This window comes from Camellia sinensis, unplaced genomic scaffold (assembly GCF_055761805.1).
Source record: "Camellia sinensis isolate YWXY unplaced genomic scaffold, ASM5576180v1 Unanchor10, whole genome shotgun sequence".
Classification (NCBI taxonomy): Eukaryota; Viridiplantae; Streptophyta; class Magnoliopsida; order Ericales; family Theaceae; genus Camellia; species Camellia sinensis.
In genome coordinates this window covers 2,371,896-2,394,300 of record NW_028128988.1, presented here as the reverse complement: position 1 = coordinate 2,394,300, position 22,405 = coordinate 2,371,896, and the positions used below count along the sequence as shown (strand labels likewise).

Genomic DNA, 22,405 nt, shown 5'->3' with positions numbered 1-22,405 from the left:
TGCTTTAAATGTAATTGTACCATCAGGATTATTTATAGATGTTTTTTTCGAAATGTTCCCCAACACCACTAGTTGTGCCCCTAGATGATGATCTAACAGTTGGAAGAGAGATATTAGTTACATTAGAAGAAGAATCAACAGATTTGTATCGTGTAGTATATGCATCAATGTTGACATAAATATTAGAAATATTTGGATCTATAGTAATGCAAGTAAAATAGTATATAAGAAATCACAATTAATTTATATAATGAGTAAACAATAACAACTAATATATGTTAAGAAATAATTAATGTAAAAAATGAGTTACTAATAAATCTAATTACACTAATTAATGTTACCGACTAGCGAATGCGATAAAAAAATTAACTTCTTCTAATAAAGGTTTCTTTTTGCACAATTACAATTGCCACTTAAGAATGAGACTTCAAAATTAATTAAGAGAGTTGAGAGTTAAGAGAGGTTGAAAGTTTGAAAGAGAGAATTGTTTGTGAGATTTATTTTGGAAGATGAGGGATATTTATAGGAGTTTGGGAGGATGTGGTGAATTTGTAAACAAATTTGTTTTTTTTTTGGCCATTGTGTTAAACGGTCATGTGACCATTTGAAGTATTATTATTGTTATTTATTATTTTTTACTGTCAATTTGCAGTAGTAGACATTTAAATTATTATTTTTCTTTCCTGTTGGCATGGGGCAATGTAGCGCATCAATCTGCACAATGAAATGGCTATTTAATTTATTTTTATTTTTTTTATCATTGCAAGTTGTAGTAGAATATATATATATATATATATATATATTTTTTTTTTTGAATTTTGACCATTGGCAATTTGGCAGAGAGGGAGGGCAAGTGGGCTGCTAGGCCGGGCCAGGGGTGCAAAATTTTTTCTAGCGGGGTTGTCGGGCCAACAGGCTGGGGCGGATTTCAAAATGACGGCTCAGGCACAGGCCCAAGCACAGGGTGCTAGGCTGGGCTTAGGCCCGAGTCTAACTGGGCTAGGCCCACCTTGGGCTGTGGGGGACCTTAGGGCCACTCATGAGTTTCGAGTCATTTTTACACCCCTATAAATAACCCTTTGCCATTTTATTAATGTGGTATTCAATAATACTTTTTTTTCCCCTAGGTCAAATGGAATGGAGGACTATAATGATTATATAGCAATTCCCTCCAAAAGTAAAAGAGCCTGACAATTAAAAAAAATGAAATTAAAAAAAGAGATATTACCATTCATGAAAATTTTGTAAAACATATAAAATTGATAATTTTAATTATTAATATTTATAATTTTTTTAATAAATATTTTTTTTAACTATCAGTGATTTGTAAACCCCCCCTCCCCGTCCCCCTCCCCCTCCCCCTCCCCCTCCCAAAAAAAAAAGGGCTTGTTTTCTCTTTAGGACACCTAGGTCCATTTTTTTAAAAAATTTCGATCAATAGATTTAAGTTTATTTTTATTTTATTTTATTTTTTTTATAGTTAAAGACACATTGATTTATCTAGAGTACATTTATTTGTTTCAAAAATTTACATATCTGTATATTTGTTCAAATGTCACATATTGCACACATGTCATATATTTGCTAACTATCTATCTAATGTCACCTATTTATCGACCTGACCATCACTATCCGCCGTTGTCGGCCACGAGTGACTTTTTCGGCCAAACTTTTTGGCAATTTTCCCAGTGCCAACGACTTTTTTCTACAACTTTTCAACGAATGTCTTTATTACCAAAAAAGGTAAATCTTGGACAAAATAACATATGATCACCACATGTTTGAACTTTTCACCAATTAATCCTTCACATTATCAACGGATTGAATAGTCCAATTTAGCCCATTAGACGTTTTACATGCCCAAATTTGATGATTCATTATGACGCTTTGATAGAGTAAGGGATCCCAAATGAAATGATTTTGGGTTATGTTTTTAGATCCACTACAGGAAATTCGTTTTTTAGCGGCGTTTAAAAAACGCCGCAAAAATCCTGAAAAACGCCGTAATATCTTATAGTGACGTGTAAAATTTTCGCCGCTGATAGGGCCGCCGCAATAGCTACACAACGTTTGAAAAACGTCGCTAAAAACATTATACGGCGTTTCTTAAAACGCCGCAAAATATTTGACGACCGTCCATCCCCACTAACGTGTGACATGAGAATGACGTCATTTAGTGGCGTTTTTCGAAAAACGCCACTGTTTTTATTTTATAATAAAATATGTGACGTCATTTTGTGGCGTTTTTCAGAAAACGCCACTTTTTTTTCTTTTCTTTTTTTTTTGGGAGGGGGGGGTGGTTGGTGGGTTCCCTGCTGCTGGTGGTGGAAACTGAATTCACAATTTGGGAATCTCATGTTTTATGTTTGCAACCAAACTACTAAATTTAAAATCAATCCTCAATACATGCCATATACATGCATAATATAATCTCACCAGAATCATCATTTCAAGTAAAAATTTCACATCTAGTGTCATATACATGCATATTGTCAACTAAGACATCTAAACAACCATGAGTCAGTAACACATTGTTTCCATAGGACGCAATTCAAACAAATGATTCCATGCCCACATTAAGTTTTAGAAACTCAAGACAACCAAAAAAAATTTTAGTACAGTTTGTTGACTTCCAAGTCTTGTAGCTTATTTTCATGGTAATCTAAAAGATCAACCTTGTGTCCAAACAATCCCAAAAAGCCATCACGCCTCAACCTTTCTCGAGTACGGTTTGTTGACTTCAAGCGAACAAGCCTCCTATTCAATTTATCTGCATCACTCTAGAAGAAGAAAAAAATCAAATAATTAGAAGTCACAAAGGAAAAAGAAAGCAAGTTGATATAGTTTTAAGATGTGCACTAAACCACATCTGAAGTTTTATATCTAAAATAAAACTTCAAAATTTTTTTTTTGATTGGGACAATCAATGCACACTACAAATTTTTTTTTTCTGTACCTTGCTCATGATATGATTTGTTTCAAGTCCAGCATATCTAGCACAACATTCTTCAAGACCTATAGACATGGATCTTTTGTCTCCAAAATTGATACCCCTTCTTTATGTAAATACATTCTCAATCGCATGATGCAGTCAGTAATAAACAAGTGTTTTGCCTTCAGCAGCAATGATTTAATCATGAATGATTGACAATGAGTGAAAGTACTCAAAATTGAAAAATTAATCATAATGCACTTTTATATGCTGTTATAGGTCTTTGCTCAACCAAGAGGTGGGTAAAAGGTAGCTTTGCTCTAACATAATAGTGTTAATACAAAAAAAGAATAAAGAAAAGTATCATATCATTTTCTCTTGTAATAGATATACATGACTTCACTACAACAATTATTACTTTATCCATCAAACTTTATGCAGACAACGTTTTATCCTTAAAACAAAACACAACTTACTAGACAGTAGACACAAGCTACTATGCAAATATAAGCAGAATTTGTAAAACCAAAACAGAAATTATTGTTCAACTTGAATCAATCGCATGGTCTTCAAATATAGTACATTATTTATCATCTTTCTTTAAAGGTTCTAGATGACTATCTATGAATGGAAAGATAATGTAAAGGTATTCTTATTTTGCCAAATCTTTTTTTGATTAAAAGAGACTTTGTTGCAGCAGTGTTACCAGGAAGTGTTAATACCATGCCGCTTTATGTTTTGGAATGCATGTTTCGAAACTTGGTACACTTTCATCCCAAAATGAGCAATCCAAATAAAATATATATTTTTTCCAAATTATTTAAATCTAATTTCACTTTTTTGGTTTCACTTTATTTTTTATTAATATTATTTTGCTTTCGCGTTTGATTTTCAAGAGATTATAGTTGAACATAACTCGTTGTATTGACAAGTTTATACCTTCTCATTGACTCTTCTTGTTCTTGGCATCTATTCGGGGTAGCCATTTTTTTTTTAAACCTGAAACAAGATAATAGTAAAATATCATCCACTTCTCTTGACAAAAAGAGCTGCTGAAGATGTATTGGAAGGGATGGATTCAATGGTAAACTAGGAAGACACTGTTGTTGCTGAAAAATTGGCAATGCACATAGCAGATGTCACTGAGAGATCTGTCTTTGAAGAGAAGCATAATGTCTCATGCAAGATAACTTTTATACTATCATTATTGGTTAGAATTACTACATGTTATTGAACTTATGCTCTAGATATGTTGTTATATTATTTTGACCTGGTATGTATGATGCCTGTCACAGGATAACTTAATTTCTGATGGGCATTGTGTTCTTATCTTCTCTCAAACCCGCAAGATGCTTAATCTTATTCAGGTTAGTTTTAAATCACATTGCTTACCATATGCTATTGAGGAGATATCAAATTTTAGTGATCTTTGCACATATTAGTATGTTATCAAGTTAAGGAGTAGCGATACAAGGTGATATAAATCCTCATTTTGGCTAAGATTTTGATGTTTTGTAATATATTGAAACAAGGCTTAAAATTTTGACAACGAAAGATCCGGTGCCAACCTACAGGTCTGGCTGTCCCTTTAACTGAACCACTAGCTTCCGTATTTCTACTAAAAGGCTGCTATGTCTTGAGACTTCCTCATTCCATATATTTCTGTTTAGTATCTCTTTCCATTCATGAACCAAATTGAAGAAAAGCATTATCAACTAATTTTATACAAAACCCCCAAATGGAGGGAGTGTGATAATGACACTTTTAGATGTTAACTAAACATCTACTTCTTATGCAAAGGACTAAAGCGAGGAACCACAAAACCCATACAGACATTCTATAAAATAAGTTAGTTTGCCTACCATTGATGTGGCTGATGTTTGGATGCATAGAAATAAGGCAATCCTTTTTGATGAAATATAGTTTAACTCCTTTTTGAGGAAGCAAATCCAACTATAATGGTTTAGAATGAACCTGAGTTTGTCATATCTACTTCTTCTTCTTCTTCTTCTTTTCTTTCTTTGATATGTGAACCTGCATTTGATAAGAACAAATAACATGAATAAAATGTCATATGAAAATTTCATAATTTACTTTTACTCACTTCCTCGGACGAACGATGACAATTAAATGATGAGGTGTATGCATGGGATTGTTGTTGTGAATACACATGTGTAGCAGCTGGTGCAACAGGCCCACCCATGGCCTGTTGAGACTCCAATTGCTCTATTCGGGCTTGTTGAGCTTGGATTGTGCTTTGCATCTCCATTTGTACTTTCTGTTGATTAAGCATAGCATCCATCATCTCCTTCATTTGCATCTCCATTTGTGCTTTATATTGGTTAAGTTGCTCTTGGACTTGCGTTTGGATGATACGAGTTTGTTCTTGCGATTGCCTATATCTGCCTCCAAAGACATCTGTCGGGGAAGGACCCAATCCATATGTTCGAACACGACCAGGTCACTCAGGCCCTAGAACCTGTGTGATAATTTCTTCATCTGTAGCATTGGATTGCGCCCCAAGGTCCTTCATTTGTGTCTACAATTGTTAATTAGTAATTAGCCACCAATAAAATTGTTCATAACTAGTGCCACAAGTCACATTAACAGATAGTTGACAAGCAAAGAAACTAGAGCTGATGGAGATGATCATAATTACTTGTCGCCAGGGAACATGGTGGACATGACATTTCAAATGGAGTCGAGAAAAGCCTTCCATGTATCTTCCACCACAAGTATATTACAAGACATTCAAATACAGTGTAATATGTTTTTGCCTTCCCTAAATTTGAAAACCATTTCTTAAATTCTTTTTTCTACTCTGTTAAACTTTTTCTGAGTTTTCTCTTTTTTTCCCTTCAGGTAAAAAAAAAGGAAGTATAATGATGTGATAGAGTGACATTTTGAGAAAACCTTCCTAACCAAGACATTAGAGTCATGCCATAATGCCAGACTTCCCAGGTCCTGAACTGGCACATCAGGTAAATATGGAAGTATTTCCAAGGGTGAAGCTTCAATGCGGTCCTTTATTTATATTCCCTCTTTCTTTGTCATTGTGCCAATTCTTTTTTTGATGAGTACAAAATTATATTCAAAAGGAGGCAGTAGCCTACATGTACACAAAAAATATCTATAACATCTATACATCAAAATCCCATTCATAGGCCTCTACAAAATCCAAAACTTGGTTCAAAGACAGATTAACCATCCCCAAAAAACCAACTATACAAAAATTATAATAATTGACTCTTAATTCTCAAAATAGAATCTTTTTTGCCAACAAAAGTACTATTGTTCTTGCCCCAAACTATCCACATTAACACCAATAGGACCAAATACCAAGGCTTCCTCCTCCTCCCCACATGAGCACCCTCCAAGAATAAAGAAGCTACCCCACCTTCCCAGAGAACCCCCAAGGTACACCAAACATAACAAGGATCAAAGACTACAACTCCCACACTACCTTGCCCTGGATGACAAGATGAGACACAGATTCCTCGTTATGCATACACATGCAACACCAATTAACATGCTTGCCTCCTTTTAATCTAGTTACCATAGTGAGCATCTTTCTATGTGTAGCGTACCAAACAAGAAAGTCAACTTAGACAGGGCTTTTGTACTCCAAACCCCTTTTCAAGAAAAGAAAGACCCCTTAAAACCCACAAGAATGTCAACAAAAAAAATAATTGTATGATCATCAGTATACACACCAATTGAACCTTAAAAACCGTAAGGCCGAAAAACCCAAAAAAGACCAAAAACAAAAAACAATGTCACAAAACAATCGATGAGAAATGAAATGTAAATTGCTATGAGAACATCACAAGATCAAGAGGAATGTAGTGCACCTCAGTGGTGTGAAGGTCTACAAAATCAAAGCCCCATAATTGCCTTACATGCCATACAAAAAGCTTGTGCACAAGGCTGAAGATATCATTCTCAGCTCCCGCTATAACAAACCCGTATGCAACTCATGCTTACATCAACTTCGATATAATTCTAGAACATTCCTTCTTTGTATATGATTTATGAATAAATAGAGTTATGTAATGCCTCGTGATAATTGAATAAAATTTAAATAGAGTTATGTAATGCCTTGTGATAATTGAATAAATAGAGTTATGTAATGCCTTGTGATAATTGAATAAATAGAGTTATGTAATGCCTTGTGATAATTGAATAAATAGAGTTATGTAATTCCTTCTTTGTATATGATTTATGATTTATGAATAAATAGAGTTATGTAACATTCCTTCTAGAACATTCCTTCTTTGTATGATCATCAGGTGAAGAAGGACCAACAATGAGCAATATCATCATCATATGAGGTTGTTTCATGCACAACCACGGTGGCAAATTATTAGGCATTACAATAACTGGCCAACTGCTGTGAGCAACATTCATTGCCTTGAATGGATTAAATCCATCCGCTGCTAAACCTAGTCTGACATTGCGAGGCTCACTCGCAAACTTGGGATACAAAGTATCAAAATTTTTCCAGACAAGAGAGTCAGCAGGATGTCTCATTTTGCCATCATCAATTCGGCCCTCTACATGCCATCTCATTAATGAAGCAGTTTTGGATGACATGAACAATCTTTGAAGCCTTGGAATCAAAGGAAAGTATCTCACAATCTTCTGGGGAATTCTTTTTTGCTTCTTTTTATAATCATTCTTCTCACCCTCAAACTGTTTGTATCTAGGCGTCTGACACACTATGCAATCATACCTACTAGCTGTCTCCTTCCAATATAGTGAGCAGTCTCTTGGGCATGCATGTACCTTGTGATAATCAAGGCCCAATTCCCTAAGGAGTGCCCTCGTTGCATAGAACGACTTTGGCAAAGTTTCACCTTTTGGGAATGCATCCTTCAAAAGTTTAAGCAACATCGTGAAAGACTTGTCGCTCTATCCACTAAGGCACTTGATATGCAATAATCGAACGACAAATGACAGCGTTGAAAACTTGTGACACTCTGGATACAACTCTCTTTCGGCCTCCTTCAATAAACTGAAAAATCTTTCAGTTTTCTTATCCGGGCCTAGTTCGATATTAGAACTTCCTGTCTCATTACTAGCACGATGAACCAAGCTTGGTGGAGGAAGTCCGAACCCCTCATATATCATTTCATTGACTTCATCGCCATCATTCGAATCACTGACATTCTCATTCAATGGCACAGACGCCGGTAAATCTTCCCCGTGAAAAATCCATCTGGTGTAGCTTGGAAGAAACCCATTGACCATTAAATGTTCCCCCAAAAGGTCTTTCTTTACTAGTTTGACATTCCGACACCGTTTACATGGACATGTGACTTCATTGGATAGAAGATTATTTTGGCATGCAAGTTTAACAAATTCCTTAACCCCTTCTATATATTCTGGATGCAACCTATGCTGATTTATCCAACTTTTATCCATCTGACTTCGTCTTACACTACAACTGTCACTGTCAAATCAACAAAGTTCAAAATTATCATTTCATTTTAATTATTCTTAACCTCAATTAAGTACCTTATAATGCATGCGACATGACACCATTTACCTCTAACTCTTCTCTAATAGGTTGGTTCATCCTACTTTCCCATTCAGGAATACACAGTCTATATTGTAAAAAGTAGCTCATACCGCTCTATCCATCTCTAACGAAATTTCGGCAGCATCTCCCCATGGTTCTCCAAGTACACTACACAGACTGGGTGTATTGCTACACCTTGTCTAGTATGCACCCGGAGAACATGAGGAGTTACTACACGAAATCTCTACGAGATGGACTATATTTAAGCAGTAGAACTACTAATTACAACATAGACTTGTGTTCCTGAACTGTCCGAACTGGAAAATCCAAGAAGAGCCTCATCAAAGATGACTAGGTATCTCTGATGAAGATTCTTGGACGGGTCTACGGCTATTCATGCATGCATGGATAATTACTTGCTAAATTAACAACTGTCATGATTTTTGCATCCCGGTGGTGCAACTTGAATCAACACTATCAAGCATACTAGAAGCATTTCTAGCATGAAGCATACTAATGAAGAAACTAAAAGTTTCTACAATGCTCTTGATAGATTATGATATAGAACTTCATCAAGATGACTGAGTATCTCTAATGAAGATTCTACAAGAACAACCAGATTATCTTGATTGATCACAAAGTAAAAAATTCCATGATTGTAGTTGATAGCACATTACAATGGCAAGTACTAGATATTAGGTATGCTTCATTTAGTTTGTTCTTGTACTCACAAGTAAGCAACAAGTTCTCACTACTACATGAACACCCACACATACCAATATATCTTAGTAGTTTTCTATTTCATTTGTATAGCACCATTTTTGTGTCCCTATCAAAGCCCAAAAAGAAAATTGTGCAGACGAGGGTAGATTTCAAATTACTTAACAAAAAATTATGATAAACATTAGAAATTCAAAATCATAATGTTACACAAAAAATATAAGCACAAAAAATATAGACCAAGCACACTTGCCAAATAGATAATTAATTGCAAACATCCAACTAATCTCATACATTGTCACTTTGAGATCATGAGACCATCTACATATGTGTGTGTAACATCTTACCATGCTTATAAAGGTCAGTTGATTTGTCCACAAAACTAAATCATGACTGGACAAAAACAAAAAAAAAAGAGTCTTGTCTAAGTGATGAAGAAGCATGAGTCTCTATTATTGCACACAAGTCTATTCTTGCCACTCTCTTAAGTTCAGTTTCTGCCATCAATATTGAATTGGCTCCACTTGAATAATGTATTTATGCAACTATAATGTTGCGGATCTTTTTTGTCAAAAAAAGTATATTCTTGCAAATTGCCATATTGCAAAAAACAAAAAAGCTAAACTGATGTAGTAATAGTATTTTTAAGTAATAAGCTAAAATGATGTAGTAATAGTATTTTTAAGTATATTCAACTGTAGCATGTTTCAAACATCAAATTAGAGTTTTTAGAATTCCAACCACGTAGCTTTCAAATTTCTTTGGTTTAGATACAATAAAATTATTTTCTACTTGGTCCATTCAATATATAAAGGTTATTGCTTTTCAAAATTGTAGTTATATAACTGGACAATCTATGTTAGAACTGTTGTTCAAACTTCTAAGTCTCATAAGCAAGAAAGAAAACTTCAATAGAAACATTGTTGCTTGCCTACAGCAATGTGAAATTGATGTAAATTGCCATTCATATGTAAGACATGCATCAAAAGAAGATTGAATCCACTTGAATTATGAAATACTAATTACATGTTAGCAAGTTTTGCAGGGAAACATGTTAGCCAAATAGAAAATAAAATTTAATATCAGCAGATCAAAAGACAGTTGACAACAATAACAACAATCTCAACCCCCAAAAGAACTTTTTAAACCTTATGTATCACGCAATTAAGTCTATATCTTATTGCGCCCCGGATATCTCACTGGTATATCATCAAGGTCCATTTTCCATTTGCTGAATCCCCAAGTCTAAGACCCACATACATATAATTTTCATTCCAGCCTCAATATGGGTTGATAACTAAAGGTATCTTGATTCAATCCAACTTTAGACAGAAAATGCAGTTTTTACTTGCCAAGTTTGTGGATAAAATTGGTGCCCTGATTTGTCCATCTCACCTTAGGAGTAGAGACCATCATTCAACTTCCAATATCCTCTATTAAATCTCATGTCATGGAATTTTTTCGAGTCTTTTAAGTTCACATAGCTAGTTCCAATATATAATAAAATTATCTTGCTCGTAGGCAATAAAAGAAATATGTTTACACTAAGTTTTCCACTACACCAAAGTCAACCAAACAGGATTCCCTATAATTGAAGGACACCCATACCAACTTAGCCAAATATGCTTAGACAAACTGCAAAATAACCTGAAGCCCATCTGATCAAAAGCATCAGTACAGAAATTAGTCTTGCAACTATCAATAATTTATTAACTAAGAAAGCCAGAGGGTTTCTCAGCATTCTATGATCTCCACCAACACAGTTAAAAGAGGAAGAAAGACTGTGGTTAGCGCCTTCCTTCAGAACAAGTGGAGGCAACCCTACATACTCAATTTCAGACTGATAATCATCAATAATTAATTCTAAGCTTGGGAATTACTAAAAACATACATCTAAATTTGCAAAACAAAAAAAGAATTGCAGCAACACTCGACTACAATTAAAGAAAACTCCATATTTCCATTTACCTAAACGTGAATACCATTAAGATTTAGAATACATTCAATATATTTATATATGTGTCGATGAAACTCAAAGATTATCACATTCTCATACAGGGACATTTATTTCTCAGTAGTTCTGCAGTTCATTACATCTCCAAGATAGTTCAGCCGTCCAAACAAAACAACACAGAGCTAAAATGGCATTGTTCTGACTGTCAAATAATAAAATGTGGATAAACACTCACCGAAGGAAACAAAAACAAATCAAAAGGCCTACTAGCCATATGACAAAGGCATTAGATCAAAAAATTTCTTGACTCCAAAACTGGAGTACTTTGTCAATCATCAAACTTACCGGGGTGATTACAGTGCTATAAGCAAAGATTTAACACCCTATAAGCCTCTATAGATATGTAACCCATTATTAGAGCAGACAAAAATAAGGAAAATGACCAAATAGAATTAGAAGACAGAGAAACCTCCAGACATCCTTCAAGAGAATGAAAATTGTACCTGAGATAAGAGCAACAGAGATCGATCTGGTTCGAGAATGATATCGATTTTGGATCTGCGATTTGATGAAGAACAGATCGAGTTTGAGTTCAAGTTCGATGAAGAGACTGATCAAAGCTCTCCAGCGACAGATCAATGAAGAGCAACACCTGCAATCGAGCGAGCGAGAGAGAGAGAGAGTGTGTGTGTGTCTTTGATCTGGTTCGATGAATATCAGTCGAGGGCTTTGGAAGAGAGAGAAAGAGAGGGAGAGAGACCGAGCTATGGAAGATATAGAGAGAAAGTGAGAGATGGAAAGTGAGAGACGGAAAGTGGACGGTGTCAAATGTATACACCCCATACGACGCCGTTCAATTGAGCTCTAAGACAACGTTTTGGAAACGTTGTGTTTCATCCATCTATAATGGCGTTTCCTAAAACGCCATAAAAGAAACGTTGCGGTAGCCCATTTTTCCTGTAGTGATCCTTAACTGTAGATTATCAATATAAAAAAAAATAGATTTATATGATAATCATAGATTGATGATTTTGTCATCTTCATCTTCAAAACAATAGGCAATAAATATAATTTTAAAAATAAACTATTTAATTTTTTCAATTTTAACATGATAAAATCGTGTGGTAACAGTTATCGGATAAATTTGATTTTTTACATAGATCATCTACACATAGAGACCAAAAAAATAAGCCGAATAAACCATTGAAGTGAGATCCATGACTAACCCAATGTGCCAAACTAGATTGTCCCATCCACTAATGTGAATTGGAGAGAAACCAATCCCAAAGTAAAAACTATTTCTTAACAAACCGATCAAACATGAAAAATGTAGCCAAACCTAATAAAAGTAATTATTCAATGTTGTAAAACACCATTTGTAATAATACGGGAATATGTATTACATAACCAAACAAATAAGAATAATTAAAAAAAAAAAAAAATCACCAAGTATCATTAATTGAATATGGAACAATGAAATATTTCAAAAGGACTAAATAATCTTTTACCAAAAGTTTCTTTCAGTAGGTAATAATCCTCTTGAAACACGATTGTAAACTTTAGGAGTACTTACAAGCTGATCCTATTTATCAAACTTATTTATCTATAAATCTTGTTCATTCATTTTTTTTTTTTTACTTACTTACTTATCAATATCTCTAAAAAGTATTAGAACAAAATAAGAATTTTATGAAAGAAGAAGAAGAAGAAGAATGAGAGAATGGATGATGTTGTATTAACAATAGAATCAATTAGGGTTTGTAACGCCCCCAAAATAAGTACAATAAACCATCTCCAAACACTAGTACAATGTGATATAAATAACATTAGAAATAAAAGGTGACACTTGCAATATACATTTACAAACTCTACCCTAAATCTATAACATGTGATACTAACTTAATGATCAATAAAATAAATGCCCTACAGGCTTACATCTTTTTAAGACTATGCTTGGTTGCAACAAAAGAGAGAGTTTTAAGCTCCATACATACAAAGCCCTAGGCTTGTACAAATATTAAATACAAAACAACAAAACAGAGCCTTCAGCTCCCAGGTCCTCCCAAGCTAAGTCTTTGGGAGAGGCGTGTCACCAGCACCTGAAAATGGTTTCCCAAGTAGGGTGAGCCAAAGCCTAGTAGAAAACAATCTAACACAATATATGAATATTAACAAAGATATAAGTATGATGCACATGTTCAATTCCCAAATGACAAATTTTTTACAACTTTTTCCAAAACCATTTTGTGTCAAACTTACATCTCAATCCATTAGTTATACCCACTTCATTTAGTCAACCAAATAGAGGATACATCCATAGGCCTCCAACCAACATAATTATCATACAAAATACATTCACTTGTCATTTTACGAAAATTTTGTCTGCAGGAATTGGCACCCATGTATACACGCGGTTTTTGAGACTTTCACCCTGGACACACGGGCCAACTTAGTTTAATGGATTCCCCTTTCTTCTCTCAAACATGGGGTACATCCCCTTTTTTCCTCCCAAACATCATACATATACAATGTATATAAATCATAATCATTTTCAATGATAACGGCAAAGAGATTAGTTTCAATTCGCCTAATCCACATGCAATTTCTACAACAATCATGGCTATCCTCTATCGATAGCCTAAAAGAGATATTTCTAAATAGATATACAATTTCAAAGACAGATAAATTATCCAAATTTCCATAGGTGAGAGGTAATACATATCTAACTCTACCATTTATATAAACATTTATCTAATTTCACATTTCCAATGCCAATTTCATTTATTTATACAAAGAAATTATTTGAGATATTTTAGGGCAAACTTTCCCTTTTTCCAACATTCACTCCAAGTACCAAAATCAATCATTTTAACATAGCACAAGCTCATATTTACTCCCATAACCATTTCCAACATATCCATTCAAATACCCCTCTTTTGATTTTAAACCAAAACCCTAGGTCTGTTCAAAATTACCTCAAACCCCAATTTTTCTTACACATTAACAAATAACTAAGTTAAAACTCATAGAAGAGTGTAGAAAGTCCCTACCTCAAAGTTGGAAGATGAGCAAAGCAAAGGGAGAACTTCAAAGACATCGAAACCCACTTTTGTTCGAATGAAAAGAGAGCCCACAATGTGCTCTACTTTTTTAACAAAGGCACAAGGGTGGAGAAATCACTAGATCTAGATGAAAAAGTAGAGAGAATGTAGGTTTTAGAGAGAGAGGGTCTCAACTTTAGGGTTTGGAGAGAAATAGATATGAAAACATGATGTAAAATGACCTTTTTAAGAACTGATATACGCATAGTCCGCTCGAGCGCAAGAAGTGACGCTCGAGCGTTAGATACAATAAGTTGTTCTGTTCGAGCGTAGATTACACACTCCCAATAATTTTGCAGACAATAGACCGACGCTCGAGCGCAAGAAAGGCCGCTCGAGCTGAGCCCGCTCGAGCGTAGAATACACTCTCCCAGTAGTTTTGTAGACCTGCAAAAGTACTGAGAGTTTGCAAAGCCCGCTCGAGCACAAGAAGTGCCACTTGAGCGGAAGAGCAAAATTCTAGGCAACAAGAGTTGGGAAACCGAGTAACCAACCTGTCCCAAACACAACCACAACAACCTAATAGCCAAAATGAGGATATACAATGGAAGCAAGATATGATCAACAATATGAAACCATGAAACTCGAATCCGGGATACAACAAGGGTTAGGTCAGAACCAAAATTGCTATAACTCTCCCTTCTTACATATGTATTTATAATATAAGACTAAAGACTAAAATGACATAGCTACCCTTAGACACTAACACTTAACACTCCCTCTCAAGTTAGTGCAAATATATCCCTGTAGACGCGCCCTTGGACCTCATGCTACAGTTCGGACTCAATTTGTGTTGATTTTTAATCTGATCTCATAATGTGCAATGTAAGATTGATAAATCACCAAAGAGTCCAAATCCGACAAATCGTTTTGGAAAATAGATTTTTGTAAAGAAGTACCAAACATGGACTGCTTTGCCAAATACAGAGTCGCCACCTAAATATTTTATTTTGGGAGAATTTAGGAAACCCTGACTCGTTTACCTAAGGCCACGTGTCTGTCATCACCAAAGTTGCCTCAGCTCGGGAACTTGGGTACGATTGGGGAAGGTCAGCTATGAGCACCCCCTCTCGCCCGATCCAAAGATCGACCTCTACTAACCATGATATCTAGTTTTGAAAACATTATGCGTTCTTATTCCGGTTATTAGCCTAGATTTACTACGTGATGCGCACAGCAAACAAGTATAGACTAAGTCGCCTAAATTGGAATGAAACATGTCATGTTTATTTATTTGAAAATGGTTTGATGGTGCTACCTACAAGTATTGTTCCAATTTAAGTTGGTGCTACCTACATGAATGTTGCCACCCTCAGGTGGGCTTAAAACTTGCATTCAATGCATTGTTCCAATTTAAGTAACCCAACCTTCACCCACAGGCATTCAGGCAGTTATAACACGTAAGCATATAGCCTCATGGTAAGCATGCTATCATAGCAACACTCACACTCATGCAAGGATACTAAACCATAAATGCTTACCGAGTACTCCAAGCCAAAACAGAAACTAGTTAGTAATCATATGGATGATCCTAATTCATGTTTAAAATGGCTAATGCAACACATGCAAAGATACAATCTAGACAGGCTCGGCTATTTTAAACATGGCATGTGAAATGCAACAGATAACACATATTCAATTTGGAATTGAAATACAATGCAGTTAGCATGATGTGCTGAGCCCGGTGCATGCAAGACAAATGTATGAATGCACGCATGGTATAATGTAAGCACGTAATTAGAGGAAATATGTCAAATATGCAACTATACATAAGGAGTGACTTAAACCGAAATGGGAGGCCTCAGCCACACCCCAAAACAGTGGCCAAAAGATGATGCAAAAGGGAACAAATTATGCATGGAAGTGTGCACACACCAAGGCCCATCACCCAAGCATGGATGGCTACTCTCAAGAACACTCAAAGGTGATATACATGGACATTAAACACCCATGTTAAACTCTGAAAAGCATGCCAAGAATGATGCCAAAACATGCTAGGGAATGGATGCAAAAATGGAAGGGATTCAAGGCCACAAAAGAGAGAGTTGCTCAACACCTACCCCAAGCACTCATGGCGTGAACTAAGCAACCAAAAAAAAGAAAAGATTTTCTATGCATCAAAATACACCCCAAAACCCACTGATATGGTAGCCTCAAATGCCTAAACATGGTATCATACACAATGACTCATTTTTAGGCATAAAAGAACAATCCTTCAAGGCATGAAAGGGGTGATGAATGAAAGCATACAAGCATGGATTAGGGACTAAAATAGCATGAGAAGTGATTCCAAATCACTGAAATAACCCGACTAAAGCATGCTCATGACTCACACCCTCAAGGCTCACAAGCCAAAATACAAAGGGGCTACCCTAAACACGGCAAATATGACCAAAATAGTTCCCAACATACCTCAAGCATGGTAAGACATGGCTAAGAACTTCACAAAGTTAGGCCAAAACATGAGAGCATGGTAGACTAAATACATGATGCACTTCTAGGCAAAAGAGAGGAATACAAAGCAAGTATATTAAGCATGGAAGGGGTCACTAATCCGACCAAAAATAGAGGCATAATATGACCCAATAACACCCAAAAACCTCTAGAATGAAGCCAAGAACAACTAATCATACATGCTACCCTTATGGGCCAAAAATGCAAACAAAAGAGAGACCAAGGGAGAGGGGTGTCCCTTCCCTATGAAAGACTTCAAAACCCCTTCTTCACCACTGAAAATCCACTGGATTTCAGTGGTGAGAAGGCCAATACACAAAAGTCCCCAAAGCTTATCAAAGAGAGCACAAAAAGGGCCAAACAAGGCCTAAGAAGGGGAGGTCGACCCCCAACACCGAAATGACCTTAATGAAAGATCTTAAGCAGGTAAATACAAGACTTTTTTCAGTTATACACAAAGCTTAAATCAGTATGCAAGATAGGTTAAAGACTAGTGCAAGATTGGGGAATACAAAGTAAATAGTGTTACCCTTGAAGAACACTTCAAGAATAGCAAGCTCAGCCCTCTTCTTCTGATTAAAACCGACCCAAAGCTCCAAGAACAGACCCTCAAGACCTCCAAATTCGAAGTATGGTGTAATAGTAGGTGTCTTAGTACAAAACTAAGAGCTAAATACACTTTTAGGCCCTCAAACACACACAAAATGAAGAGAGAGAGGGAGATATAGAGAGAGAAGTTATATATATCAGAATATATATGTTTTAGGTCTAATTTTGATGAACCTCCCAAATGGAGAATAGAGGTCTCCTTATATAGACTATGGAAAAGGCTAAGCTTCCAAGAGAAGCTATCCTAAAGGGGTCAAGTCTTCCAAGGGAAGCTAAGCTAAGGGTGCAAGTTTCTTGAGGAAGCTAAGACAAAGGGTCAAGCTTCTTCAAGAAGCTTGAGCAAGGGGTGCAATCTTCTAGAAGAAGTTTGGATAAAAAATGGTGCAAAGGGGCCAAAGCAGCCACACACGTGTGTGGGGGTAGGGTCTATGCATCCCAACTGGCATGCACCATGCCTGCAAGAGGCAAAAATACGGTACCGGCCAGAAAAGGAGGCCATCGGCCAACTAAATGATCAGTCGACCACCCAAATAACCAACCGGCCATCACCAATGGCTGGTGGCAATGACACACGGATGGTGGTCTCAAGACATGGCCGGTGATGTAAAGGGGAGGGTCGGTGAGGTGTGGGGATGGCCAACAAGCCACTCCCTGCCCTTCAAAGCAAAAACACAAGCGTTTGGTGCAAAACCAAATACAAAAATAGTCGAGTTGAGAGATCCTGAGGCAAGGCACGCGGCCGAGACCTCCGGGAACTCAAAATGAACAAGAACATGGATGATCACTGAGTGTTCAAACGGTGACGTCCAAGTCTTGAGGACGGTCAAAAATGGGGTGTCTACAGTTGCCCCTCTTTGACAGAACTCGAAATTCATAACAATGACGGGAGTGAATGCCAAAGCCCAGAGACGACCCATTTTTGACAAGGCCGAAGACTTAGACAAAGCGTTCAGGCTACAGATAAGATATGCGCCCGAAGACGGGGGCAAAATGCAACTGACAATGCAAGAAGCCGAACATAACTTATGATCATGCAAAGAAAGCTGTAACGAAGCATAACAATGCAACAGTTTTAAGCAAGTAGAAGCCAAGCTACATTACAATGCAGAAAGGGTGTAAGAGAATTACTGCAATTCTCACTGCGAACACAGTGTGCATGTGTGATAGATACACAAAGCGAACGTGTGATAGATACACAAAGTGAGCATGTGTGGTAGATACACAAAGCGGATGTAGTGTGATGGATACACAAAAAAGGTGAACACAAAGTGTGATAGATGCACTAAGTGAACAAGGTATGATAGATATACAAAACGAGAGTGTGTGATTGATACACAAAGCGAATATGGTGAGCATAGTGTGATGGACACAAAAAGCGAATGTGTGATAGATACACAAAGTGAGCATGTGAAAGATACACTACATGAAGCAAAATGTGATAGATACAGTAGCTGAGCGCGTGATAGATACACTAAGCAAGTGTGGTGAGCACAGTGTGATAGGTACAAAGCGAGTGTGTGATAGATACACTATATGAACAAAGTGTGATTGATACACTAAATGAATGAAGTGAGCAAAGTGTGATGGATACACAAAAGGCAAACACAAAGTGTGATAGATGCACTAAGTGAACAAGTGTGACGGATACACAATAGGTGAACACGAAGTGTGATTGATGCACTAAGTGAACAAGTGTGATGGATACACTAAAGGTGAACACGAAGTGTGATAGATGCACTCAGTGAACAAGTATGATTGATATACTAAATGTGAACACGAAGTGTGATAGATGCCCTTAGTGAACAAGTATGATGGATATACTAAAGGTGAACATGAAGTGTGATAGATGCACTTAGTGAACAAGTATGATGGATATACTAAAGGTGAACACGAAGTATGATAGATGCACTTAGTGAACAAGTATGATGAATATACTAAAGGTGAACACGAAGTGTGATAGATGCACTTAGTGAACAAGTATGATTGATATACTAAAGATAATGAAGTGTGATAGATACACTAAAGTAAATGACTTGTGTGATGGATACACTAAAGTAAATGAAGTGTGTGATGGATAAACTAAAGTAAATAAAATGTGTGATGGATACACAAAATGAGAATGTGTGTGATAGATACAGAAAAATGAATATGTGCGTGATAGATACACAAAATGAGAATGTGTGTGATAGATACACAAAAGTGAGAATGTGTGTGATAGATACACAAAATGAATGAAACGTAATTGATATACTAAGAGAATGAAGTGTGATTGAAACACTAAATGAATGAGAGTGTAATTGATACACTAAGTGAATGAAGTGTGATTGATACACTAAATGAATGAGGAAAGTGTGATAGATACACTAAGGGTGAATGAGGTGTGATTGATACACTAAATAAATGATCTTAAACGGAACTTCTTTGAATGAACCGTACAGACAATATCGTGCATGAACGGGAAAAAGACGAGATAGGTACAATGCATTACAGTGCATGATGCTTAAGGAAAGCAATAAATGGACAAAGCGGCGCTTTAGAAAGCAACTCATGGGGTGAATGGCGATGAACCGCTCTACTCTGACGGGGATCTCCCCTCGTGCTCTTCGAACACTTACCTTCAACTGACAGTACAAAGGCTCTGGAATACTGACAAGGGTTCTTCATGTAGAACACTTTGGATGCTGCCTTTCTTCCTGATCATATTCATAGCTTTTCCTATTCTCCAATGGGGTGACAGACTAGGTTGGTTCAATATCCAGAATTGAGGTGCATACATGCTATCTCAACCTATGGGGCTTCCATACGGATTTCAAGCTAGGGATACACCCCTGGGTATTTAAACCAGACTTTAGTCCCGGAAATCCCGAACCTTTACGTTCTAGGCATCAGCCATTCAAACTCTAGTTTCCACCGTCGTAGTTGGTCTCCTAGGAACTCATTGCAAACACGGCCATGATGTCCCTGGCACGAAACGGTACTTAAGGAGAGCACTTCTGATCGCCATTCTGGCTTGAAGTAGACTTGATCTTGAGCTTGAGGTAGAGGCACACTCATACTTCGGAGTATTGGCAAGACCTGAAGAGGTACACATGGAATGTAGTCTCGGAACTTACTGAAGTTGAAACAAACTCAGATACCCGACATCTTCCCTCTTTTCTTTTGCTTTGTATTCTGGAACCAATATAGCTTCAAATAGGTCCTGGTTTTACTATTTTGACATGACCTGGGTTGAACCCTACGGTTTTAGGAAAGAACGAATCTTGTTTTGCACAGATGTGGAGAACGGCACGGCACTCAGAGCGTAAAATGATTTTATTTTTTGAAATTGAGAGATGAGTTCTCGACCAGGTATTGAGCCTACGACTGACCACAGCACACCACGACTCAACAACAAAGAGAAAGACAAGGTAAGACGACCTAAACACAAACACAGACACTTGAAAAACGACTCAAGACAAGAATCGAGATAAAACAAAAAGACACGACACTCAGACATGCACAGGGAGCCTGTTTCTCTGGGTATTGTTTCCCACCCTCTCTCATTTGTGATTCTCACATCACTCGGCCCTCAGGCTCGGCTTTTCTCACAAAACCCTTTTCCTCACTTTTTGTTTCAGCGCACATCTCTCTATTCTTCAATTTCTCATTTTTTATCCCTCCCCTGGGTGGTTGATGGACAAACAAGAAGTTGCGGGCTCTTGCCCCTAGCATTCTGCTAGATTCTCTTTCTTGTTCACAACAGTGAGTTTCTCCCATAGAGGGGTTGCAATGCGACCAGACGCGCAGCAGATCTGTAATTGACATCGGTTGACGATGCTCCGCTGGGGAGTTTGGACGTGATCAAATCTGTCTGGATGAGAGAGTGGAATACCTTGCTCCAATCCCGTTCGTGCTTCGCACTTGGCTTGATACCTTGCTGCTTGGAGGATATGAGAGCTTTCAACCCTTTTCTATTAGCTTCTAATGTGCCCTTCTTGGCGAATAGGGTGCCCTTTCCGGCAAGTATGGTGCTCTTTCTGGCAAATGCATTTACAACGGGGGAAAGACAGGAAGCCTGACTCAACTGTGCCCCTAGTTCATCATTTTGACCAATTTTTTGTTTTGGTTTTCTACTAAAACAATTTTGACCGACATGAGAGTTAGATTAACATGCTTGTTCGATTTTCGGATTTGAAATCATGCAAGTTAGGTTATGAGCACTGAAAATTTTTCTTTTTGGGTCTAAGAAATGGTCCAATTTTGAAAAAATGGAATAATTTTTGAGAAAATTAGTCAACTTCATTAAAAATTCTCAAAACTGTTTTTGTAAACAGCCACTACACAACGAGCACGGAACCTACTCTCAAGATGCACAACCTCAGATCCGAAGGAGAATTGCCCCTTGCTCGAAGAGAGCTGCATGGCAACGGAAAGTTGCCCCTTATTTGAATGGCACCGCAGCGCGTTGAATGGCAATGGAAAGTTGCCCCTTATTTGGATAGCGCCGTGGCACACTGCAATCAATCCTCAGAGTGACAATCATAACCGAACTCTCGGATACAGAGAAGGCAAAGACGATCAAAACCATTACATAGACACAGTCGAATTTGAAGTGTTTTACGGTTGGACTTCAGAATGAAGTTGCCTATGTATCCCAAACATGGGAATCAAGCCTTACGTAGTTCGAGGTTAAGGTACACTCGGGTATTAACCTCTCCTTTTATGCTCTAACTTTTGCCAAGGCCGCCCTTTCTGGGTTTTCAACCTTGCGAGCTTTGTTTTTCTTTTCTTTTCAATTCTTCTCTTCTTTTTTTTTTCATTTTTTTGTCTTTTCTTTTTCAAATCTTTTCATCTTTTCTCTTCTCTTTTCTTTTGCATTTTTTCTCTTTTTTTTTTGTATTTTTCTCTTGCTCTAACTTTTTCCTGGGTCGCCCTTCCGGGTTTTCGGCCCAGCGAGCCTCTCAAAGGGTAAAAGTGTAACAAGTCCATGCCAAATGGTTTTAGGGTTTTGAAGCCATCCGTATCCAGGAGAGTGGCCGCTGTTCGCTGATGATGTAGACGTCCATCTGGGGGGTGAATTTGCCCCTAGTGTTGTGGATAGGAACTCAGTTGTTCTTCAGCAATGCTTTCTTCTT

General features: G+C 37.0%; 1 long non-coding RNA gene across 1 annotated transcript; it reads right to left on the bottom strand.

The window, feature by feature from the left end:
• Positions 1 to 2,414: 2,414 nt before the first annotated feature.
• On the bottom strand, positions 2,415 to 11,981 carry LOC145814426 (uncharacterized). Its single transcript, XR_014357702.1, has 4 exons — positions 11,631 to 11,981; positions 5,037 to 5,471; positions 4,907 to 4,966; positions 2,415 to 2,780 (listed from the first exon to the last, which is right to left on the bottom strand). It is a non-coding gene; the product is annotated as an uncharacterized LOC145814426 (long non-coding RNA).
• Between the last annotated feature and the right edge of the window lie 10,424 nt (positions 11,982 to 22,405).